General features: G+C 36.9%; 3 long non-coding RNA genes across 3 annotated transcripts in view; 2 read left to right on the forward strand and 1 right to left on the reverse strand.

The window, feature by feature from the left end:
* Window positions 1–26,938, forward strand: part of LOC147871777 (uncharacterized) — a 186,013-nt gene that overhangs the window by 39,979 nt on the left and 119,096 nt on the right. Inside the window, exon 2 of the long non-coding RNA XR_015538303.1 lies at window positions 12,650–12,774. This is a non-coding gene — a long non-coding RNA (uncharacterized LOC147871777). The remainder of the gene's footprint in view (window positions 1–12,649; window positions 12,775–26,938) is intronic.
* LOC147871778 (uncharacterized) lies at window positions 20,772–21,696 on the reverse strand. Its single transcript, XR_015538306.1, has 2 exons — window positions 21,021–21,696; window positions 20,772–20,877 (listed from the first exon to the last, which is right to left on the reverse strand). It is a non-coding gene; the product is annotated as an uncharacterized LOC147871778 (long non-coding RNA).
* On the forward strand, window positions 22,322–23,577 carry LOC147871779 (uncharacterized). The gene is made up of 2 exons (XR_015538308.1): window positions 22,322–23,328; window positions 23,472–23,577. It is a non-coding gene; the product is annotated as an uncharacterized LOC147871779 (long non-coding RNA).

Consider the following 26,938-nt stretch of genomic DNA (forward strand, 5'->3'; position numbering starts at 1 on the left):
AATTGTTAGCAAAGGCATCAGTAATAATTTTAGGTTAAGCAGAAAGAAATGTTATTATATTTCCTTGATGTGAGTTCCCTAGAAGGTTTCTTAACATGCTGAGTGGCCATCATCCGGTTAGTTAGGTCACAATAAAACTATTCCTTAAAATTGCATCAAGTCAGTTAGTGCAGCTGTAAATTTACGGTACTAAATTCCAGCGGTATCCGTTTCGAATGTTACCCGGACTATCGATTGCCTTTTTATAACAATATTTAAATGGAGTTTAGACAAATTCGGTGTGGACTGGATTGGATTAGGTGTGAATAGCTTTTGTACGCCCCAAAGAGTGTTGAGACACTGAATACTTAGCTACATTGAAGGATGTTTCCGTACCGTGGGGCTAGTTGGTCTTTTATCCCAATCAAGTGCAATTGTTCGTGTAAGGCAAAACATCACACGAAATGAACGGCCCAAGCTTTGCTATTAGTAGTCTTTAAGCATTGCATAAAATTTCCTGATTTGGCTCTTCATAGTAGAAGCAAATCTGTTGATAATTTTCTTCACAGTTAGCTTTTTTTTTCATGTTAATTGTGGTAAAAATTTTCAGATTCCCTCGTCTGGTATCTTACATAGTCTCAGAATGGTACATTAACTTAGGAAAATTATGAATGAATTACCAAATATTTGTTAATTTTAGACTCTTATATATTGTGTTCCTACGATAGACTATTGCTGATTAAGAGTTTTTCTAATAGCTTGTCATCATTCAGTCTCCTCCAAGTCTTTAGGATAACGTTTGTAGCAACGCTTTTATTGCAAATAGACTACTGTTATAATAAAGGCTGCCAGATACCCTAGTTTAATACTCAGAACTGGGTTTTCAGTTAAGTTGTTATACGCGTGTATTACGTCTGTGTTAAAGTCTCGTGCCACACATGCAGATCTATTCCTGGAACAAGCGAATCGGTTATGCTTATGATTTGTATCTTGTACTGTCTATCTCCATGGAGTAGAGTCGTTTTTAATAAGTAGATTGTCGTTCTGCTGATCAAGAAATTTGCCTCCAGCAATTTGTTCGTATAATTTAACCACTCAGAATGCCACGATGTAGTGGTTATCACTGTATCTGCTATTTGCAAAGATCTCGGATTCGATTCTCAAACCTAAGACCGTATCATCGGACAGGTTTTTAATAGCTTTCCTCAATTCACCCAGTCAAAAGTTGATTAAACTCTTTAAAACATGACAAGATTGTTTCCACGTCTTTTTGGTCCAAAATTTTTATCGACAGCTTTGAACTTTGAAGTTGAAATAAAATTAATAAATACAAAAAAATATCACTTAAACTCCCCTGTATGAGCTCAACCAGTTTTAAAATTCTTCTCCGAAGGCGGAATCTATTGTTAACGAATAAAAGATTATTTTTCTGGTAAAAGAGCAGAGTTTCCATTTCCCACATTATGCTGAGTTCAGTTTCTTTGCACGCGCTCTAAAATGGCTAGTGGGTGTAGTGCATTAAAGCTTACAAGCAGAAAGCGACTATTTCCTACACAACAAATGGCCTGTGGAGTGACTTCTGGACAAAAGACGGAAAGAATGGTTCGGTGTACGGAATGGGAGTGGAGTGTGCCCAAGAACTGTCGCGTGAGAAAACGAATATGCGACTGCAATGAATACAAACTGTTCGTTTAACACTTTTCGTTGAAGGAAAACTAAAACTTATCTTAAATATATGTTATTTATTGCTGTTTTCCTCTGAATACATTTGTCTTATTGGCACTTTATGTCTTAATCGATACACAAGCAGGCCTAGTAGATTTACAGTCTTATCTGCTTAAGTTGGAACCGAAAGTATGTTTTCTTATGGTTATGTTCCTTCGGCCGCAACTGGCTTCTCAGCTTTCGTATTTAGCATTTACTTCCTTTTTGAATACTGGACTTTACTTACAGACAGTACATTTTAGCATCGACTTAAATGTACGAAGAATTCGATAAATATATAATGCAGAAATAAATTTCTGTGTTAATGTGCTCCCTTATCTTAACATTTATTGCTGAGACATTTAGTGTCTTCGCTAAAAGTATTTGTATGAAATTAACACTTAATATCTTAGTATTTAATGCATGACATGTTTCGGGAATACAACCTAAAACCTCCCACCAGACAGACCACAACACGATATCAGGATCTCAAAATTCATATCTGCAGAGTGTGGACGTCATTTCTCTACATCAGCTCCCGCTCTGCGGAATACTAAAACATGTTAATGACAACGATAACCTTCATGCCTCGATTTTACGCGGAGAGGTTCCAACATTTAAACATAACTGATGGTGTACTTTGATGAACCACACAGCATTTAATTAGTGGCAATAATATTGTGACGGGAATTTATCAGTGGCCATTCACAACAGGTTTTAATCTCTAATTTTGTATTGTTTTGTGTCATATTGTTATACTCAGTTATACGAACAAAATCAAATGGCCCTCAACATACAGTTTAAAAGACTTTTAACTAATTCCAAGATATCTATTATAGTTTTATAGTGTCCACCAATAGTGTAGTGATACGAGAAGATAAATTGGGACCTGGCGATGTGTTCTTGAACCCAAAACATGTTATGTGTCCATTAAATGCTAAGTGTTATATGTGTTTTAAATAATAAGACATGAAGTGTTTGCTTACTCTGTAAAGACGTACAATAATATACAGAGTAAGTAAAAAATAGCTACACACATTTTGAGAACTGTAACCGTGTTATCTGCAGGCAAAATGTGCTGATACCAGCAGATATCTGTAGAGCGTAACATCAAGTTTCGTTTGTTTGTTGTAGATCATCACATTGCCGCTGAGAGCGCTTGTGAATTGTGGAAAACAAAATGGAGACTTATAGTGGGGAGGAAAGAGCACAATGTGCGTTCTGGTTCAAACAAACGAATTCCCTTCCGTAATTCTCTAAGATCGTTGGGTAAGGGTGGGTGGTGAACGTGATCCCTAATGTATTCCCGCAGGAAAAAATCTGCTGGTGTGAGATCCGGTGAACGAGGTGGCCAAGCGATTGGACCTGCTCGCCTGATCCACCGACCTCGGAAGTGGAGATCCAAACATGCTCTGACATCTGTATGGAAATGAAGTAGTGCACCATCTTGCTGAAATTGAGTTACACTGTTTGTTTGTTCGAACCAGAACACACATTGTGCTCTTTCCTCGCCATTATAAGTCTCCATTTTGTTTTCCACAATTCACAAGCGCTCTCAGCGGAAATGTGAAGAACTACAACAAACAAACGAAACTTGAGGTTACGCCCTAAATATATCAGCTGATATCAGCACATTTTTTCTGTAGGTAACACGGTTACAGTTCTCCAAAGGTGTGAAGCTATTTTTGACTTACCCTGTATAAATATGTGTATGAAGTTTGAATACGTGCAAAATAGAACATTCTGCCGCCTAGAGTCATTAATGAGGAAATACACGTAAATAGTATAATATTGTATATATTTCTGGAGACTTCGATGCAGATTGTTAAGTAGTGATCACACACACGTGCATATTTTATATATATATCACTGCTTTGACAGGTTAGTGTTTCGAGTTTACGTGAAAGGCGTTGAACATTTCAGGTCATATCGTTATCTCCTGTTCTTGTAAGCAGTCTACCCGTCTCTGACATAATTGACGCCATCATCATAGTTACAAAATGTTATCCTTCTTGTCCGTCTCTCCGGACAGCTGTGATCTCATGGGTTTGGGTTCGTTGCTGGGCTGCTACTCTTCGGAGAGATGAAATTCCGGAGACGGGTGGAAGGCGCTGGAAATTTTGAGACTGAGGGCGTGAAGTTGGTTGGATGGCATGACATAGTAGGTTATGTAGATTTGTATCGTATGACATGGACACTGAGAAAAAGCATTTTATCTAAATTGCAGTACACTGACTTTGTTCACTAGAGGCTTTTAAGACATTTTTCTCTCATTCGTTGGATCCAGTGATCAGGATACTTATGCTTGCAGTAGTTCTGAAAACTAACAACCAATTTCTGTTTTATTTAACAATACTTATTCAGAAATGGCAAATTAGCATACTTTGTGCACAAATGTAAATTTTTTTTGAAATGTGTACACATTACTATAAAGTTATAATTTATTTTAAACGACTTTAACTCATATCTTCCTCAGGAGATGGCTCCTAAAGGCCAACAAAAAATGGTTTTTGAACAAATGAAATACGTTGAGCTCATATGTTTACCTCGTAGCGTCTTAAAGTATTTTTATCGTGGTTTTCGGTTTAATTGTGCTAAGGTAAGTGTATAGCTTCGTAATTTTGTTTTTAATATAAGGGTTATGTAGTACTTATTATATTTTTTCGTTGTTTTCTGTAGTGTGTTATATATAATTTCATTGCCTGTTATTGGCTTCTTGCTGTTGGCAAACACTTAAATAAATTAATTGAATAGAATTGAATTGAATTTATTGTAAATTTTTCACCTAGGCAATAGCTGTTTCAAGTTCAAACTTACGTGTACATTGTTTTACAAAAACTGTTGTAGTTCAGGGCCAGATAACAGCACATGCAACAAACGTATTTCAGATTTTTGCATTAATAAATGTTCTTTCTTGCAGGATGAGTGATAAAAAAGGAAAATAAAAACAGTTTTTGTTTTTACCTCCTGAAAATGAAATTTCTATGATATCATTTTTCAATTTTTCTCAATTTTTTTGTAAGTTAAGTATGACATTAGAATTTATGAGACTTCTTTTCCAAATCTACAGTATTTAGGGTGTGATTTTTTCATTTGTATGTGTCAAAAAGTCTTTTTGGGGTGAAGTTTTACATTTTAAGCTGTAAATAAGTGAAAATTGGCCCGAGTGTTGTCGACCAGAACAGTGGAAATAGGCTGAGAGCGAGGGGGTTAAGTTTACATCTGCAATGGCTTATATCGGACATAATTTATATGTTGAATACATTGTATGGTGGGATTTTCAAATCAATACGTTATACGAGATAAGAATGACGATTTCTTACAAAATCTTGTGGAGTAAATTAAACAAACGAGTTTTGCTGAGTAATAACAGTTTAAAAAGTGATAGTGGAACCACGGTTCCGGAGAATTTGACGTAAATACGTCTATACGGAAAGGAAGTTTATATATTGGCTTTATTCTAAATATTTCCTTTATACATGCTTTACAATTGAGATAAGTTTGATTAAGACATTGCTTATTCAACTTGAATTAGTTACGCTTAAGATGGCTCTGTGGTAGCTGAATGTAATGAAATGAAATGAAATGTAATGTAATGTAACGTTTCCTAGGTAACAACAATGCTGAGTAAACAGATGACGTTTTCTAGGTAACAATAATGACGAGTAAACACGACGTTTCCTAGGTAACCAGGTTACACTTTTTCGTTTCCCTTTTTCGTCACACTTGTTTGCCGAATGACCCTTCCTTATAGACGTATTTACGTCAAAAATAATTTCGCTGTGCCATAATTTCTAAGACATTTCAAGCCACATCTTGAAAGTTACTGCAGGTAACACAGCATTGCATTTTGTGACAATGTTATGTCTACCTCGTGTTTTAATTTGCAATTCACATGGATGATAACTCTGTCAGTGTCGCCGATATTAAAGTGAACAATGGCTCTCTTGACTTGTTTTGCGTGGCGTTGTAGTGAACTCTGATACGTCAGAAAGTTTGTCAGAGTGGACTTCATGCGTGGTTGACCTGATAGAAAACTCACGAACCATTGCTAATGAAATTAATGAAGAGTCCTACAGTGCAATGACCTCAGTTCATCTGATGCGTCACTGGTATGTTTTATTATGTGAGCAACCGAATAAAGTGGTTTCATACTGTTTTAGTAAAGTAAGTAAAGTAAAGTTTGTCCCACTATACGCCATGTAGGCGCTTGGGGTGAGTGGAGGTATAGCTCCTCTCTTCCTTGACCTCGGCACTAGATGGGGGTGAGTGGTCAGCATCACGCCCCGGCCGGCTTTACCCCCGGGAAAGGACCCCGGTACCCATTGTAGAGGAGGCTGGGTGGGCCCCAGAGCCGGTCTGGACGCAGAGGCTAGAGGAAAAATCCTCTACCCCCGTCGGAGATCGAACCCCGGTCGTCCAGCCCATAGCTAGTCACTATACTGCCACAGTATACTCCAAGGAAGCCATGAATTCCGCCCCGAGTAACATGTAAGAAATGAAAATAGTCTGGAATATGCAGACAATTGTGAGGTCAGAATGTGTCGAGAATTTTAACTATTTGGAATTGAATTCTCTACAAACTGATTGTTGTTCAGCTTCTCAAGAATTATTTCATCTGTTATCAAACTTATCTCAATTGTAAAGCATGTATAAAGGAAATATTTAGAATAAAGCCAATATATGAACTTCCTTTCCGTATAGACGTATTTACGTCAAATTCTCCGGAACCGTCGTTCCACTATCACTTTTTTCACAAATTTAAATCACGAGTTATTATAGGCACACAAAAACAGAAAGGGTTACACTCATTTTGGAAAATTTGCTTTTATGGTTATTAACTTCAGGTGAATATACCTGCGCTACAGGTTTGGCGCCTGGGCTGTCTCGCTGTACGTTGTTGAAACACTAATTTCATAAGCAAAATTGCCTATTTTATGTCCTGAATGTACTATAATAACGTGTAAGGTAGCATTGCTAGAGACTGAGTGGTGTAACATTATCACCGTCTTTGACTGAACAAGACAGTCCGTATACGCATATTGGATGCACTTCCTACTCTCCAATTACTGCGCGGTCTTAGTGAGAATGTAATAAAGCAACATATCACGAGTTTGCTAATTGCCAATAAACAAGGGACGTGTGAACGAACGTGTTCAGATCAGAATCAAACCCCCTTATAATTACGACCTCTACCGCATTACAACTTTGTTTTAAGAAATTACTAAACAGTGAGTGAAACTCCTTATAAGACACGATCTTTGACGTAATTTCAGTGATTGCCCAGTAATAATAATTAGTGAAATAATTATGTGTTTGGGATATGATGTTTTAACGACGGTGAAACTGATGTTGATGTCCTGCGTTTAGGCGCTGTGTAGATGTGTCCATTTTTAGCCCTGAATACAGAGACAGTATATTCTACCGAAACATTGGCATCTGCTCAAAAACACAGAAGAACAACATTTACTCACGTATACGTTCTTTATATTAAGCGAAATGTAAGCGAACACAGAAACACTCTTTAGGGCCAGTATGAATGTTGGTCTACAAGTAAATGCAGAGAAGACGAAGTATATGATCACTTGTCGGCATCAGAATTCATAACAGAACCAGAGTATGAGGACAGCTAATGAATCATTCGAAAATGTGACAGAATTCAAGTAACAGGGGACGACACTAACAAGTCAGAATGACATTCATCACGAAATCAGGAGCAGATTAAATTCAGGCAATGCTTGCTATTATTCAGTCCAAAATCTTTTGTCCTCTTGTCACTTACCGAAAACACTACAGGTTAAAATACACAGAAGTGTAATTTTGCCACTTGTGCTGTATGGGTACGAAACTTGGTCTCTATCTTTGAGGAAGGAACATAGATTGAGGGTTTCTGAGAACAGTGTTGAGGAAGATATTTAGGCCTAAATGGGAGGAAGACGAATCATAAGAAATTGCATAACGATGAGTTTTACAGCCTGTACTCATCACCTGATATTGTTAGGGTGCAGGATGAGGTGGGCGGGACATGCAGCACGCATAGAGGTGGGAAGAGGTGTTTACAGGGTATTGGTTAGGCATACCGGAGGGAGGAGACCGCTGGGAAAACCTAGACGTAGATGGAATGACACGTTAAGAAGAACCTTAGGGAGATAGGAATCGATGGAGCGAACTGGATACAGCTGGCTCAGGATAGAGTCCGGTGGTTGGCCTTTGTGAACAGGGTGATGAGCCTTTGGGTTCCATAAAGAAAGTGAGCTATTATTTGACAAGCCGAGCGTACGTTTCCTCATCTGCTTCCGAAGATGCACCAGTAAATGACCTGCTTGGACCTCAAGTTTGTATCCGTCCAGTTGCCTCATTCGTGGCCTAACTGGTATTCTTTTTCCGACTGGGTTTACGCAAGAAGGTCTTTGGTGTCTAAATGCAATTCATCGTTCTAACACGATCTTTATTTAGTCTATTTTTTCCTTTGTTCCAGTGCTCAGATTTCACGCGCCTTAAATCAATGGTGTGCTATATATTTAGCAAAATACACACTGCTAATGTGTTTATGACTGCGCAGTGTTACGTGTGGCTCTATGAGCTTTGTAACAATATATTTGAGTATACCGTAAATTAATGTAAAGGAAGGTACATCCAAAATCACAATTGACGTGTTTGGAAAGCGTGGGTACTCAATGGCAATACTATTTTTTCACTGCCGTTTTCTTAAATTCAGAGTGTACCGGACTCTTGTTTGTTATGTGAGATTAAAATGAATTATTCATGTCATAAGAGGGATAGAAGTATCGTACTAGAAGGTAATACGGGTATTGTATATGTAAATGTAACCATAGCATCTACATTCAGCTTGAAGTATCAGTAAGTAAGTAAGTAAAGCTGTCCCACTAACGCCATGTAGGCACATTGGGGTGAGTGGAGGTATAGCTCCTCTCTTCCTTGACCTCGGCACTAGATGGGGGTGAGTGGTCAGCATCACGCCCCGGCCGGCTTTACCCCCGGGAAAGGACCACGGTACCCATTGGAGAGGAGGCTGGGTGGGCCCCAGAGGCTAGAGGAAAAATCCTCTGCCCCGTCGTCGGGGGTCGTCCAGCCCGTAGCTAGTCACCATACTGACTGAGCTATCCCGGAACTGAAGTATCAGTGATGGGCCTAATAGATACCGGCTCCATAATCTGCAGCTTTTTAAATGGAAATATCCCTTTACAGTGAAGATCCTTGTAGTCTACATAGAATTTGTCCAACATAGTTCATACACAGTTATTGGACATTTGAGATTGTAAAAATTTATCGTAAAACACTTGGTAAATACTTTTAATATCAATCAGTGGGTAAGTGATTCAATTTAATTCAATTCATCTATTGATGATGATGATGATAATTCAATTCAATTCAATTCATTTAATTTATTAAAGTGCTGAACAACAGCCAAAAAGGCCAATAACAGCCAAGCACTAACAATACAAACAATACAATACAAAAACAAAAAAATAACAGTGTTAATTTAATGCAAAATAATTAATAAGTAAATAAACTAAATATACCTAAGTCATATAATTCAATTAATAATACTAAATAAAACAAAACAGAAAAAACTTACGTAAGCAAAATACGATCTTTGTTAAAGATGTCGATGCTCCTACAGACTGCATTGGCAGCAGAAACACATCTGGCAGAGGGACTGACCTTGAAATTACGTTGTACAGTAAAGGTAGAGTAGTCTCTGATAGACCTGGTGGGTATGCAGAGACTAACTGTATCAAAAACAGATGAGCAATTAATTTTGCCTTTAAAAACATTAATGAGGAAAAGCGCATCCAAAAGCCTCCTCCTTAAATGTAACGATAAGAAATTTAATCTAACTAATATTTCATCATAATTATAGGCACAAACGCCATTAAAGAATCTAGCGTAACACAGAGCTACAAATTTCCTTTGAATCCTTTCCAATTTAAAGGAAACAGTATTAGTAATAGAGTTCCAAACAACGGATGCATACTCAATTTTGGAACGGACTAAAGTACTGTACAAGACCAATACGCTATGAACAGTGGAGAAGGAAGAAGTAATGTACCGAATCAAGCCAAGCATTTTTAAGCTATGTGAATATACGAGGGTCGCTCATTAAATAATGCCCCACATTTTTTTTCTCAGCCAATAATGAAGATAGAAAAGTGTACTTTTACATGCTTGAGATTTGATGTTTCTCGCGTTCGTGTACGGAGTTTCAAATGATTCCAACCGATGGCGGAGCTGTAGTGAACTGTTAAAATGGCGTCTGTGAACGACTCTCGTTACAAGCAACGAGCTGTAATTGAATTCTTTTTTGCTGAAAAAGAAACGGTGGTGAACATTCATAAACGTTTGTGTGCTGTGTATGGAAGCTGTGCAGTCGATAGGAGCACTGTTGGTCGCTGGGCTAAGAGAGTTAAAGCTTCAGGAAGTGAAGAAACCGAGCTCCATGATCTGCCGCGCTCTGGGCGTCCTGCCACAGCCATCACTCCAGACATGTTGAACCGCGCGGATGCCATTATTCGTGAGGATCGGCGCATCACAACTCGACAATTGGCCCAACAGCTTTCAGTCAGCAATGGAAGTGTGATTGCAATTATCCGGGCTCTCGCATATTCAAAGGTGTGCGCAAGATGGGTTCCACGAAGTCTCACAGCAGACCACAGGATTCAAAGGAAAACGATTTCTTCTGAATTGTTGGAGCGTTTTGATGCTGAGGGAGAGGTCTTTCTGTCCCGGATCATTACAGGTGACGAAACCTGGATACACCACTTTGAGCCGGAGACAAAAAGGCAGTCAATGGAGTGGCATCATCCTCAATCACCGAGAAAGAAGAAATTCAAGACAACTCCCTCCGCCGGGAAAGTCATGATGACTGTCTTTTGGGACAGTGATGGGGTCATTCTTGTGGATGTGTGCGACCATCAATTCAGACGCGTACATCAGGATCCTGAAAACCCTCAAGAAGCATTTCTGACGAGTTCAGCCTCACAAGCATCCAGCAGAAATTTTGCTCCTGCACGACAATGCACCCGGGAAGAAATCACCAAATTGGGTTGGACGGTGCTGCCCCATCCACCCTCCGACTTCCATCTCTTTGGGCCACTCAAAGATGCTATCCGCGGAACAAGGTTTGAAGATGACGAGAGCGTAATTCAAGCAGTGAGGACATGGCTACGTGCACAGGACAAGAGCTGGTACCGGCAAGGCATGCATGCACTTGTTCCACGCTGGCGTAAAACTGTACAAGTTGATGGGGACTATGTGGAAAAAGAGTATGTGTAAAGGAAACATTGATTTATATTGTCACTAAATTTCAGCCATCTTGAATAAATATATTCTGAGGAAAAAAATGTGGGGCATTACTTAATGAGCGACCCTCGTATGTAGTTAATGTGCTGATGAAAATAGCTTACAGTCCAATAGAACACCGAGATCTTTAACACAATGAGAGCGTGCCACCAAATTGCTACACAATTTGTAAGTAAAGTAAATACTGTTTGTCTTTCGGGTGAACGATATAACAGTCGTTTTACTTAAATTAAGTTGCATCCCATTCACGAGACACCAATTTTGCACTGAATAAATATCATTCTGTAACAGTTTGCAGTCATCAACATCGCTAATACTCCGATATATCTTCAAGTCATCAGCAAATAAAAGGCACTGTGAATTGTGTATGGAGTCGCAGATATCATTAATAAATATATTGAAAAGTAAGGGGCCTAGGGTAGAACCCTGAGGCACTCCACACTTAACGCGATAAGGATACGAAAGAGTTCCAGAGACACGAACAAAGGATTGCCTGTCAGAAAGATAACTATGGAACCAATCAACATAACTGGGTGATAGTCCAAAGTTTCTAAGTTTACCAAGAAGAATATTATGAGTATATTATAGTAATATTTCATGGTATTCAAGTAAAGGTATTTCTGAAATTGAGTCTAGTGAGGTCGATAAAGAGAGACGGGGCATAAGATCTTAGTAGCAGATGTGACGTAGGACTGAGATGGTTCTCGTGAGTTCCAGAGTAGTAACGTCTACTGACTTCTTCCATAAAGGTTTCAGACAGACTGTAACATTTTATCTGTACTTGGTTACAGTTTCTGCTCATGGATCCTCAACGAGACACTTAAATTCCTTTTTGAGGAAACTGGATATAATTGATTAATCTTCTGGAAGCTATTTTACATTTCACAATTAAATATTTCCTGAAATAGGGTAGGTCACCTTTAAGCATACACTTTAAATAGTTTAAAGTTGCTAAAAGCTGTTGTGAACGTTTCTATCTTTAAATATCTACTCGTTAAATAATTTTTGTTCTTCTGTATCATCAGACGTGATTAAAGAACATCTTCTTCAGCAGACACTGTTCCTTCCTTGACAGATTTGCTGTTGCCAGTAGGGCGTTGATGGAAACCTTTAGTTACCCCGAAACATGACCCTGGTGAAAGAAAGAATTTAGTTTTCCGAAACAGTATTGACTATTGATCAATATGTAGGTCTATTAGGAAACCTATAAAAAAATACTGGTCAGCCAAAGATTCATAACAAATAACATGATTTTTGACGCCTTATTTTGTCTTGTTGGAATAGTGAGTTACCGCTCATTATACATTATTAGTGAGCACTTTTACTTCTTATTCAGGAGTTTAATGATTCTAACCTCTATTTCGAGACTGCCAACTTTAATTACTTTTCATGATATTCCTCAGACCCTCTTAACAAATTTATGTAATCCTGTCGTTTGATTCTGTATAACAATCAGTTGGGAGAACGTCGTTAAATAAGTAAATTTTTTGTCAGTGTCTAGAGTTTTTATTGATTTGTCGAAATCGAATATTTTAAAAATCAGTCGTAGGAATCGATAACTAATATTTTGCCTAACAACGTACTCTGCCATCTTGCTGGTAATCCAAGCTGTCCTTTCAACTAAATTCATTATTATTCACAGATTCGCCCGTGGCGGCACTAGAACTTGAAAGCAATCTTAATGGAAGTTCCATCAGAGAAGATGTCTACTTGGAGTGCTATATTCTCGCAAATCCATGGGTGTACAAAGTTGTCTGGAGGCACAATGTAAGTATATACTGCATATTAGTATTAATAACACGAGACTTTTCGTGTAATAAAAATTATACGTAACAGCTACCATTTGGCTCACGAGGTCCCATTAAAATTGACCGAGACATTTTATTTTACGCTTTCATTTAATAAAACTGTGTGTTTATTACAATAAAAATTGTATTTGAAATTCCAATTCTATGATTAAAAAATGTCTTAGTGACCTTTTGCTTTCCGATAAGTTTCCGCGCCCAAATTCTGTAATCATTTTTTGTTCCTACAATCCAGACTTCATATCCAGTCAATTGGATCCTCCTTGATTTTACCGCCTTTATACGGAATGTAACAAAATTCACACAACCCGAAGATTAGATATAAATATTTTGTTAATGGGATAGGGAATTTTCAGTTTATCGTGTTCAGTGGCAACACTGGTCTTCTGTCTCCCAAGTGAATAGTTTGTTTGACCCTAACGCAGTCGTATGAAGTAGTTTAACAGGCACGAGGTGCAATTACGTCATAAGTCAACCATTTTTCAACTTGAAAATCAACGGGACAACTCTTCGAAGATTCTACGAAAGTGTATATGTCTACTGAAAGGCGGGGGACACTTACAACATATGCTGTAATTATGTAGTTATAATAAAATATGCAATTATAATATAAAGATGACATTCAGCGTCGGTTGCCTGCCTTTTGGTACGTCCGTGGTAGAGTAGAGCGCCGATTATCCGTCGTAACTGTTTGTATACCAGATTATAATAAAATATTACTGTCACAAATATCACTTTATACACTCAGTTATTTAAGCATCTGGCTAGAAACGTAAAATGAAATAATATTGCTAATTTTAATGAAGAATCTCGAGAGACACGGAGGCATACGATTATTTTATGAAACCGCCGCTGGTGAATTTTGAGTTGTTTTCATGAGTTTAAGTTCTTAATTAAAAGCAGATTGCGAAAAAAATACACGGACATCTATGTTTTACGAGTTTCGTTATTTTATCGTGGGAACAGATCACTTTATGTTGGTATAATTGATTAAAATTTAAATCACTTTTAGTAACGTGGGTCTCTAAACATGTATAAAATAAGTATTTATATTTTGCATTTATATTAACATAATATTTAATTTTATAATAAAACGACTGCCTCAGCTTCATGAAAATAGGAATAATTTCGATTCTAAATATGAGTAAGACACGTTCCCTCACATGTAGCTGAATGAAACGTCACAAGGGATTATGTTCCACGGTATAGAACTGTATAGAACTGGCACTGGTTAGAACCAGTGGCGTTCATTTTTTAATACTAGGTTAAACCTTGTTCGTAAGTGTTCAGAATTTTCAAATTGGATTTGCAAGTATCAACTGTCAAGAAACATCCCTCCTCTGCTGAATTAGCAATTAGTTAAATGAAGTGCATTGTAAATAGTTTTATTTTTGTGAATCATTGCGGTCGAGTGTTTAACCCACCTATTATATATTCCGGAGGTTCCAGTTTAAAATCTCTGCCCTCAGAACCATTATTCTGACAGAATTTTATCGTAGCTTTCCTCACTCGCTTCGAACACCCGCCGGTATAGGATCTTAAAGTAATCCACGACCGCTTCCTTCCACATCTTCTCCATTTCATTATCTTTTAGGCACTGTTATCATTCTTTGCTCTCAAGTCATATATACTAACAGTGTCATTAATATTCGCCAAACGAATATCGCGTAGGTGTGGCATGTATGCGTTCGAATATGTATTTGGATATAAATTAATTTTAAAATAAATTCCAGAGCCTGATTTTGATTTGTTTGTTGAGCCTTCGGGATCTGTTACCAGTGAATTTGTACATCTCAGTCATATGGTTAAAATTATTTTATTCTAACTCTTAAATTCAACATACCAACTGTATTTAATCGATAAATTTTATCTGTAAGATAAAAACCTGTATTTCCCGTAACATAAGTCAGGCTGTTAAGGATTACTTACGATACGTGTTGTGTATTTCGCGAACCAAAATGTTTTCGGCAAAATCAAAGTATCTCAAACAATAAAATGGGTAGGCTACAGGCTGGGCGACTGAGGTTCAATTCCCAGCTGGGGGAGACATGTTTGTCTTATGTATCGCACCCAGAATGACTCTGAGGTCCACCCAGACTTCTAACCAGTGGGTACTCGGGGTTTTTGTTCCCTGAGGAGAAAGTGGACGGAGCGTGAGACTGACCACCCACCTCGATCTAATTCCGCGGTTAAGTAAGAGTGGAGCTGTACCTAACACCCCATATATCTTCATGGAATCGTGGTTAATGAACATCAGGGGAAAGTTTATCTTCCTGTATTCTGTGAGTAAAATGTCGAATCAATTAAAGCTGAAAGTGGTTTATATAATAACCGGTTTAATATAGATGGTAAGTTAAATTATCACACCTTCAGAAAGAGTATAGTTAGAATGACTTTACGCTTTAAACTTGTAAAAACTCGGTCAAGTGGGTGGGGGAGGTTGGTATTAGCCCCGTCATGACGCTGACGCATCATCGTGTAGACGTTAGAGTGCAGTCGATCCTCGCTTTAGGAAAACTAACATTAAGAAATTTCGCTCATACGAACTCTTATAACGAAACGTTTGCCCTCAGCTTGGAAACTTGGACCCTTCACATAAAAAATCCCTTCAAAAAATCCCTCCCAAATCCCCAACCAACATAATCCTCCTATCTGATGATTACGCGGAGAATCCTGATGACCCCCCCCCCCCAATCCCAACGTCTTTTCTTCGGTCTCCATAAAATGTGCCTCAATCCACTTCAGAGACCTGAAGTCTCTTAATCCAAAGGAGATAAATTTGAAGCCAAGAAATCTGTTTGCTTTCGCGTTGTTGTTAGAGGACATATTTCTTTTCAAGCATGTGTAATAATTTGTTTCTATTGTCTGCATGTTTCGTTTAAGGAAATATTTTTCTATTTTTTTTATACTTTGTCTGTTTTCAGGAACGTAACCCTCAGTTATAACATTGTGCTTACGGGAAACAGCAACTCGCTTTACGGTACTCTTCCTTAGAGCGTCTACCCTCTTTACAATCTCCATTACTTTTGAGAATTCAGGATACAGTTTTATCCCGGTTAACAAGCATTCAGTTGTTTCTCTTTCTGCAACGTCTAGAGGAAGTTTAAACATTCCAATTTTTCCGTTCTTTACCTTTTGTAAAACTCTGAGTTTTGCTACCGTGTTCACAACATGCTGCGAACAGGCCCTATCCTGAGCTACATTAATCCAGTCCACACCCTAACACCTTATTTCCTAAAGATCCATTTTAATATTATCCTCACACTTACGCCCAGATCGGTCGAGTTGTCCCATTTCTTCGGGCTTAAAACTAGCGTTTTACGCATATTTTACGTTTTCGCAATGCGTGATGCATTAAGCGCCCATCTCGACTTCCCCAGTTGCCTGCTTTAGATGGGAAACTTGTGTAGAAGACGTCCTGAGCCCATTCTCTATATATTTAAATCCTTTAATTTATAACTATGAAACATATTTGGAATGTGGAATTGTTCATTGAACGCATGAAGGTTTTTAAATATCCAATTAAATTGACGTGGCGTAGTGTGAGTTGGTATGTTGTTATCATTACTTTTATTTATTTTGGGTTGGATATTATAATACTTTATTTATAGTTTGTGTTTATTCTTTAAATTACAGATTTTTTATGCCAAGAATAAAAATGTTGCATTTGGAGTCTTATTTTTTATGACATGTACTTTGTTTTATTCCTTTACGATTACTGGTTTAATTTGTTTATTCATTGGAATATTATTACATTAATGCTTGATCAGATATATTTTATTTTCATCTTCAGGCAATGGGACTGGCCCATTACCATTTTAGTCCAATGTGTCCATCGGATTTTAGGTTTTTCCTATTTTACTCCGCCCTTTTGGTTTATATTCTTAAATTTTTTATTGGTAACCCGTTTTCTTGCGTTCACATTACGTGTTATTGACCCCGTTAACTTCACAGACTATTTATATTCTTCTCTTCTGTTCAGTCCCCATTGGCGTAATTTAAATATATTTATAGTACAAATAAAATTGAACTGCCCTCCGTCATGCTAAATCCGTGTGCAGTCTTCAGTGACTTTTGCATTGTAAGTTATGTTCGTTCTGCGGAAATTCTCGGGAAAGCCATAAATATTGTCTCATGGATCTGTGTGAATTCCCTACAGATGAAATTCGAAACGCATTAACATACCTTGACGTTGCTTTATTTTCAGTAGGGTGAGTTTGGAAGTCGTGGAATTTTACGGCCTGGAACCCGGAAAACATTCTTCTGAAACTTGTCGAGATCTGGGGATGTTAGCAAATATGAGATTCTTTTCTTTTTTTACATTTCTTGACTTGAACGTCCTGTACTGAACATCGCTGTCCTGTGTCCTGAACTCATGCTTTGTATCTCGTGTGCCCTACTTTAAAATCGCAGCTCGGATACAGACGATTTCCCCTCTTTTACTCAGTCTCTACAAACAATTTTAATGAGAAGAATTTACCTTATAAACAAGTCACCTCTGCTCTCTTCCAAACTCGTCCTAAATCATTCGTTATCTGTTCCTCAATCTGAGCTATTTAAATAATATTTGATAAAATTTAAAGATGAGAATCTTCTGGTATACTGCGTCGAATAGTCTCGTAGAATTATATTGACATTTTATAGGTGCGTACTGCCTCCTTTATCAGGGCTTCCATGTTCATATTTGCCGCCGTGAGAATCTGAAATCCCAGTAGGAAGAAGAATATTAATTTTGAAACAAAAACTTATAAATATAACCTAGTAACGCTGCATCAACTGCAGGGTTTACTTCTTATAAATGTTTACGGAACAAGTTAATAAATTCGAAAAAAATATTAAGACATTTATAAGTATACATGGAATAATTCGTACGTTTCATATAATGTCTCTAAACAAACTGAAATATTGCACACACTTGTAGTGTTTTTCTTAATTGATTTCGTTTAATTACGCAACATACAAACAGTTGTTTATTGAGTACATTTGCGATAAACAGATTAAATTAAGTTAAAATGTATTGTAAGGTAAATTTTACTGATGTAGGTCTTTTATACACAGAATACAGAAACGAAATGACAAAATCCTTTGATACTTACAGAGTAAGTCATTTAATTGCGAGAAATACTTGATCGATCTATCCGACACGCTCTGTAGTGTTATTCATTCCACAAATATAATGTCGCTTGGTAGTGGCTACAACATTTACGCTTCAATTTTTGCTGTAGCGTAATTAATGATCCGGTAAATAGGCGCATTGACCTGATCCCTCAAAAGTGTTGGTTTTATATTTACTGACTCTGGTCACTGTAAAGTTTACACCAGGTGCATGCCTGTCCATTAGTTTTGCGTGATTTGTGCATCACTGACTGTGTTCTGTTCGCCCTGCACTTCAGGCGGTCTGATTGCTGACGAGTGTTCTAATTTAAGTGAAATCCTAAATCTTCGCTGAATGCAAGCCACCTGTTGTTATATTGCAGAGGCAACGTACGGAAGTTGTTTCGCGATGTTCTTCAGACACGGGAAGTCATGTTGCTGCCTTGTGAAGGACCTCCCGCTTGCGGGGTGGGCATGGTGTTACAAATACTCACTTTAAAAATGTAGCTTGTTAGGAATTGTTTGAAAGATCGATTAGCAAGGGTTTACAAACACTGTGATAAAACTTTGGGGTTTCTTTAAAGCAAGGAATATCTGAACTAATTGAAAAATACTAACGCCTGTAAGAAAATTCTTCTGTCATGTCACCTGTATCAAAAGTCTGTTGAAATTTAACATGCAATGATTTTGTTCATCACCCTCTCTGTTCGTCCTATTTATGTTTTTCCTTTGCTTCCTTCCTGTCGTATTCTTTTCTTTTGCATGCTCTTCCTCATTCCTCTCCTTATTTATTCATTTATCTCCTTCGTACTTTTACTCTATTCCTCCTTCATTTCTTTTTATAACTCTCATTTGTTCATCTTATCATCATTCTCTCCCCAGTTCATTTTCTGTCCCTTTCGTACCTTATCTTCTCTCAAGCCTTGTCTAACACATTTGTATCGAGACACAACAATTCGAAAATTAGTTCGTGCTACGCTTTACGTTATCCCAACGTTCTTCGCTCGGCCCGAATCCATTCAAATCGATCTTAAAAGCATGAAATTACGTTTTATGTAACAGATTTTCGGCTTGTTTTAAAACGCTAAATATCAATTAAAATATACTGACTGGTTAAATATTTGGAACACTGGTTAGTTTTATGAGTATAACATAGTACATGTAATATCCGCTAGAGTTAAGTAAATACCTGTTACGTAGGTGGCCCAGCAGACGTGTTGTGCGCATGCTTAAACCCCCTTCCGTTTCTCAGTTAAGAAAATTGGTCTTTAGTATAGTCGGCGCGGTAGTTTTTGGCCGGTGGAATTTTCAAGGGGAAGGCTAGGAGCGAGTCACTAGTGCGATAGTATAATGCTGACTGCACCGAGGAGCTTATCGGACTGAACGCCCAAACAAAAGAAATACGCTGACCGTGCCACCTCAGGTACACAGACTAGGCCCGCCCGCCAGCTTCTCCACCGGCCAAAAACCACTGCGCCGACTATACAAATATATTTCTCACACGTGTGCGTTCCGCTTCTACACTTTTCGTGGTATTGTTATTCATATACTTGTTCTGTTATTATGTTATAACAGGCTTAGGCCACATCAAGTTTACATTAAAGCATAATGAATACGATGTTTTTCGGTCTGCTGGAATTCCAGCTGATGACCTACTCGGCTGCATACGTCACGGACCGTTCTATCTGGTTCCATAACATGGAACTTCTAGTCAGTAGAGAATACCAATCGTGTTGAAAGAGCTTTTACCGTGGATTTAGATAAGTTCTCTGGCTGATTGATTTGAGGCTATTTCGCTACGCTCTTTTCATTGAATAGTTCAAAAAGTGTGGAGTGAGATGGTGAATATGATAATGGAAACTGAAGGTAAGAATTTGATAGAAATTGATAGTAACATATTTTAAAGTGGACCTACTATATTTGTTGTTGTAACAGATTGTAATTTTGTGAAGTCAGTAGCAGACTTTTACCTGAGTAAGCAGTTTCTTTTAGAGCGAGATGTCATTGGTTACCAACGAGTTAACTGGGACATGGTAGGTCAGAACCTACTTACAATATATTGTGAAAATACATAAAGTAGTTATCTCACGACAAATTCAAGAGGAACACATTCGTCATCTCCTGTGCAAGAAGACAGGCTTTTGCAATATCGTGTATGTATGAGTATCGAGATCTGAAGTCATTATGAAATGTTAAATCAAAATATTGTAGAGACAGGAAAGGATGAACTATAATTACGAAACTATGCATCAAAATACATAGAAAAATACCCAGCAACTGGAAGAGATAAGAATAAATTTTATTTTGTGTTAGAAATTGGAGAGAGAGAAACATTAAATGCTGTATGATATGACTGGCAATAATGTCGATCGTTTGAGAGCTACACGGTATTGGACAAGAAATTGATATAACGTACTGATAGTTTAGAGGCCATATAAAAGTTCGGTTTCTGTCACAATTCTGATACATTCTCCACAAATATTATATAGATTGTAAATAAACGTATGCTAGGAAAATATATGGTTTTAGGAAAATATGTAGCCATTAACTCTTTAACGTTCATTGATAAGTTGACCTGCATATACCACCTGCTCTACCATTCAAGAACTTTTCACTTTTCCCATATAATTTATTCCTTATTATATGTTTTATATGATAATCATAATTAACATTTATTATTTTCCTTAGATAACATTAACCATATAATAATTTATTCACCGTCTCTACACAAGCTTAAAGATTGTTAAAATCACATAAAATTATAACATTTCTTCATTTGATATTGTTACATTTTAAAATGACGACATGTTTCGATGTTCATCCCATCATCGTCAGGTCTATCAATTAAAATTAAAATCTGTTGCACTTGCTGCCCTGCGTATACTGATTTGTTCTACCCGTTAGATTTTTATTTGTTTGACTTCCAGGCCTCTTCCATTAAACTTGAAGGCTGCGCCTGGATGCCTTAAATCTGCAAAATCAATTTTAATTTTCAAAACGTGATTCTGGATAATGACATAGGAAATAGAATAATTTTAAAGAGTTATTATGCAATATATCGTAATACAAGCAAAAGAAAAGGAATCACAAAATATTTAAAGTATTAAAACATACCGGGTTGTATGTGATGTGCGTGTCCGATATTACGGAACGGTAGACTGCGACTAAGCTGTGTGTACCGTGTGTGGCTATATATATTGAGTGAAAGTTGTTCAGGGGGTTGGGTCGATGGACTGTAGAACATTAAATATTGGATTGTTCACGTAGATGTTGTTGTCGTTTAGTGCAATATTTTGTTTATGTGTTCTTTGTATATGATACTTTTCTATTGTGTCTCTGTGTCGTTTGTTTTGTACTATTTTTATAATGTCCATTGTGTGTTCTATTTTGTTGTATGCATGTCCCGTGTTTAATATATGCTTTGCGTATGCTGAATGGTCTTTATTGTGTTTAATTGCTGTTATATGTTCTTTGTATCTTTGACTGAAAGTGCGTCCGGTTTGGCCTATATAGGTTAACGGGCAATCATTGCATTTTAACCTATATATTCCTGGTTGTTCATATTGATTTTTTGTGTCTAATTGTGGCTTTTGTTTCAAGATGTTTTTTATTGTGTTTTTTGTTCTAAATGCTATTTTTATGTTATTTGTTTTAAATATTTTTGTTATAAATTTGGTTTCTTTACCTATATATGTGAATGTGGCCCATTTGTTTTGTTTATTTTCGTTTTCGTCTTCATTTATGTTGTTTACATTGTTTATTTTATTTTTGGGTTTTAATTCGTAATTATTATATCCGTTTTCTGTTAGAATTTGTTTTATTATGTTACATTCAATTTGTTTGTTTATTGTGGTTATGGGATATGTATTTTTTCTATTTATTAAGTAATTGATAGCCATTTGTTTATGTTCATTTGGATGGCATGAAGAGGCATGAATTATGGTGCTTGTATTTGTGGGTTTTCTGTATATTTTGAATTCGAAGTTATTTTCGTTTCGTATTATAGTTAGATCTAAATAATTTAATTTGTTATTTTGTTCTGTTTCTAAAGTGAATTGTATATTTTGATTTATGTTGTTAAATTCATTTAAAACATTTTTTATATTTGTATTTTTTGCATCAAAAATCATGAGTATATCATCAACATATCTACTGTAGTATTTGATTTGATGTTTGTTTAATATATTTACTATACAATCATGCTCGAGATATTGCAAGAATATTTCAGATAATATGCTTGAGGTGGGAGCTCCCATGGGTAATCCTGTTTCTTGTTTCCAATATTCATTGTTGAATTGGAAATAATTTTGGTTAATAATAATATTAGTTATATTTGTAATTTCATTTATTAGATCTGTATTTATATTTTGTCTATTTAGAATATCTCTTACAATATCTCGTAGCATGACTGTTGGAATATTTGTATACATATTATTGATGTCAAAAGAACAAATTTGTATATTTTTATTATTATGAAAATTCAATTGTTGGATTTCGTTTATTAATTTTATAGAATTTGTTATGTTAAACGTATTTGGTAGATTACAGTATTCTTTTAAAATGTTTGATATTTTTATTGCTATTTTATATGCAGGGGCTGATGTCCAATTTATTAATGGTCTGATAGAATATGGGTTCTTATGTAGTTTAATTTGTCCTGTGATGATTGGTGCGGTGGCGCTGTGATTATAGTATTGTGTTTTGGGAGGGTTAAAAATGTTATTACATTTTTGGGTTATTTTTTGTATTTCCTTTTGGTATTTTGGTGTTGGGTTTTGTGTTAGTTGTGTGAATTCATTTTTGTTTATAAATTGAGTAATGTATTTTTGGTATTGTTCTATAGAGAGTATTATGATGGTTTTTCCTTTATCTGCTTGTGTAATTGTTAGTTTATTTTGTTGTAACTTTTGTTTGATATTTTTTATTAATTTCCATTCGTTAATATGTGTTTTATTATATTGATCGTTCTTTTTGTTTTGTTTAATTAGGTGTTCAATTTTGTCAGCTATTTTGTGTCGTATGTGGTCTTGTTTTTGTATAGGGATTAGATTTATTGCAGTTTCTGCTTCCAGTGCTAGATTTGTGATCCATGTTTTTTGTTTGTGATGTAAATTGTATTTTAAACCTTTGTTTAGTAAATTATATTCGTTTTGTGTGAATTGAATATTTGTTAGGTTCTTTACGCGACATGCGAAATGGTGTGATGGTTCGTTATGTTTGTATTCGTTATTATCTTCGTTTCGTATTTTGTTTAGTAATATTTTTATTTTATTATTTTGTTTTTGATATTTAATGTTCTACAGTCCATCGACCCAACCCCCTGAACAACTTTCACTCAATATATATAGCCACACACGGTACACACAGCTTAGTCGCAGTCTACCGTTCCGTAATATCGGACACGCACATCACATACAACCCGGTATGTTTTAATACTTTAAATATTTTGTGATTCCTTTTCTTTTGCTTGTATTACGATATATTGCATAATAACTCTTTAAAATTATTCTATTTCCTATGTCATTATCCAGAATCACGTTTTGAAAATTAAAATTGATTTTGCAGATTTAAGGCATCCAGGCGCAGCCTTCAAGTTTAATGGAAGAGGCCTGGAAGTCAAACAAATAAAAATCTAACGGGTAGAACAAATCAGTATACGCAGGGCAGCAAGTGCAACAGATTTTAATTTTAATTGATAGACCTGACGATGATGGGATGAACATCGAAACATGTCGTCATTTTAAAATGTAACAATATCAAATGAAGAAATGTTATAATTTTATGTGATTTTAACAATCTTTAAGCTTGTGTAGAGACGGTGAATAAATTATTATATTGAAGAACACAAGCATGACGCAATTAAGATATATATAAAAAAAACATTAACCAGTTGATCTTTGTGATTGTTAAATCTCATGAAGACTAGCATTTCCTGGTTACTGGAGCAAATGCTAATTTGTTACACTAATTTCACGTTGCACTGCATCCTTCTGACGTATCCCACCTGATATTAATATCAAAATAACGCCTTAAAGTAGCTCCCCCCAATCACAATTTTACCAAATGTCGCTCTCCCATTGTTATTGTACAAATTCTAAATTCGAATGGATTTCAGTGACACTGTCCCCAGTTTCTCTCCTCTGAAACCACATATTTTCTTGTATATTTTTGTCTTCGGGCGTTTTACGTTCTTTCCATCCTGCTCTCACCAGGTAGACGAGCGGTTCCCTCAACCCTTCCTACCTCTCTCACTCATTCGGCTTTAGAAGGTTAATTAAACTGTCGTCAAAATACAGCAGCCACTGGAGACACAAATAAGTTGGTTACACGATCTTCAAGCAAATCTGCCCATTTCTATCAGTAATCCCCAATTCGTTTATGTTGCTACGAGCTTCAGGGTTCTAAGCCATGTGGTTACGGGGTTTGTGCTTATGGAATTATCCCTACATTCGTCTGAACGTAAGTAAAAGTAAAGCTGCCCTATATAAGCCATGTACTCATTCTTGATCTCTGCACTAGATGGAGGTAAGTGGTGTGCCCCGGGAAAGGACCCCGGTACCCATTTGATAGGAGGATGGGTGGGCCCCAGAAACGGTCTGGACGCAAAGACTAGAGAAAAATTCGACTGCCCCTTTCGGGGTTCTAACCCCGGTCGTCAAAACCGTAGTCAGCCATTATGCTGACTGAGTTATCCTCTGTCTGGAGGTATTGAGGAAAATATTTTCCTTCTTACGTTTTTAGATAAGGCGAGCAAGATATATCTGGGTGAGAACGCAGTTTACTAAGGAACAGACAACAAGAGGGTTAATCAAACACTTTGGCCGTAATTTTATGGTGTATATGTCTAGACTTTCAATATTAACCAAATCGTCTGAGAAGCTGTCTATTAGATACACGAAATTGAGCAAAATATAAACTACACTACAGTTACAATACAACGAACACGAACAGAACGTCTACAATAGATTGACAACATTACAATAAACCATGTGTAAGCCACTAATCTTACCTTTGAATCTCGAAATCAAGTAGGACTAAAAATACTATACCAAATTTTCAATAGAAAAATGCTAATTAGACTAACTACCTTTTTACTTTCCTTGTAATAAACACTACGAAAAATAGCAGTACTGAACACTTCTTTGACACTACATAGCAGAATCACTGAATTAAGAATCTTGCCACCTTAAAGTATAAGACTTTATAAAAAAAACTGGCTACATCACCTGTAAAGAAAAGGACATTTAAGAAAAAAAGGAAGTAGTGTCTTTAGATATTAGGTGTTGTTCATAAAAATGCGTGGAGCTCTACATCCAAGAAACCTATACGCTTTCATGGCTAACTTCTTACCTGGTCAACGTCTCACATCCCATTTATCTTAATCCCACATCTACGTCTTGGTCTCCGAGTAGTCTTTTCCCTCGATAATTTCCTACCAAAATTGTATACCACTTCTCTTTTCCTCCACGTAAGAAACACATACCGTAAATTTTATCCCAAAGGAATTAATTACAGTCACGGGTGAAAAATACAAACCATGACACATTACGTCACGTAATTTTATCTGTTCTCGTGTTAATCAATTTTAATACAACTAGCCGCTTGGTCTGAGGCATCATGCTTCGGACCGGCGATAAGAAATGCGCGTTGGTTCGAGTCTCGAGGGAGAAGAAATTTTCTCATGAGCTTTCGACCAGTGTATGGGACCGGTGCCAATCCAGAATCGTGAGGAAATTGGGGAGCTACAATGAGTAGCGTAATCCGGTCAGCAGAGCTAGCAGTGGCTGGGGGTTCGTCGTGCTGACCACACGTCACCCTATATCTGGTTGGATGATCGTTCACCTCTACTTAGGCATGTGAACGTGAGGCCAGCAGTCAAGCTAGTCGGCTTTGGCTCTCTGGAGCTGTTATGCCATGGATTTTGTTTTATTTTTAATTTTGATTCTCGATAATTTGTTCTCATACACCCTCAACGTACCTAGCTGCATCACAGTCTAATATCGTTTATATAAATGCAAAATAAGAGAAAAAGCATACATGCAGCTAGACGTTAGTGACACCGATTGCATAACAACACACACGACAGTACTTATAGATACAATTACCCCGCAATTCCTATTGTATAATATTAATATTAATAATAATAATAATAATAATAGGTAATGGAAGAATACTATACACAACGAAAGAGATGCCAACTCACACGTTGAAGCGTCGACCAGCATCTTTCAAGCGCTCTGTCGCTTATTGTGGAATTTGAATGCAACTGGTCCAGTCCAAAGCACAGAGCAGCAGAAGGGAACAAGAGGCAGAATAAAAGGTAGTTTACACCAGAGAAAGTACAGTAACAACAAATCGAAAACCCAGATTTAAGTACTTTCGATTACAAATTACTTAAAAAGAAACATTTTAATAAGAAATAACATGATACTATAAAAGTCTCAAAAAGATGTATACACAATTTCAATGACAATAATAAATACATTTCAGCAAGATAAATAATTACATAAGTCAACATTGGGACATAGCGAATTGGTTAATACGAGGTGCAATCGAAAGGTTTCCAGACTGCGCGTATAAAAACCCGTACACTTATCTCAGGTATTAAATTCATCCATCACCCTCGAAGTAGTTCCCCTGGGAGTGAACACAACGATCCCAGCGCCGCTGCCAAGCCTGGAAGCATCCCTGGAAATCTTTCTTTGTCAGCCTGTCAAGCACCATCTGCGATTCTGCCTGAATCTCTTCTATCGTCTCAAATCTCCTTCCCTTTAGCTGAATTTTCATCTTTGGGAAGAGGAAGAAGTCACACGGAGCTTAGAAAGGAAGTTGGGGTCGGTTCTTGCAAGATCTTTGAGCTCCTGACAAACGAGAAGTCGATTCTGCTTCTGGTCCTCAGACAGGATGCGTCGCATGTGGAGTTCTTCCTTTAGAATCAGCTGACAGGTCCCATAGCCTATCCCAACAATGTCGCACAAGTCGTTGATGGTACGACGTCGATCTTCGTAACATTTTCGGGCGTTGTGCTCGAA

Source organism: Zootermopsis nevadensis, unplaced genomic scaffold, assembly GCF_977971745.1.
Source record: "Zootermopsis nevadensis isolate Lab colony 2312 unplaced genomic scaffold, Znev_1.0 Znev_ptg000039l, whole genome shotgun sequence".
In the NCBI taxonomy this organism is placed as follows: domain Eukaryota; kingdom Metazoa; phylum Arthropoda; class Insecta; order Blattodea; family Termopsidae; genus Zootermopsis; species Zootermopsis nevadensis.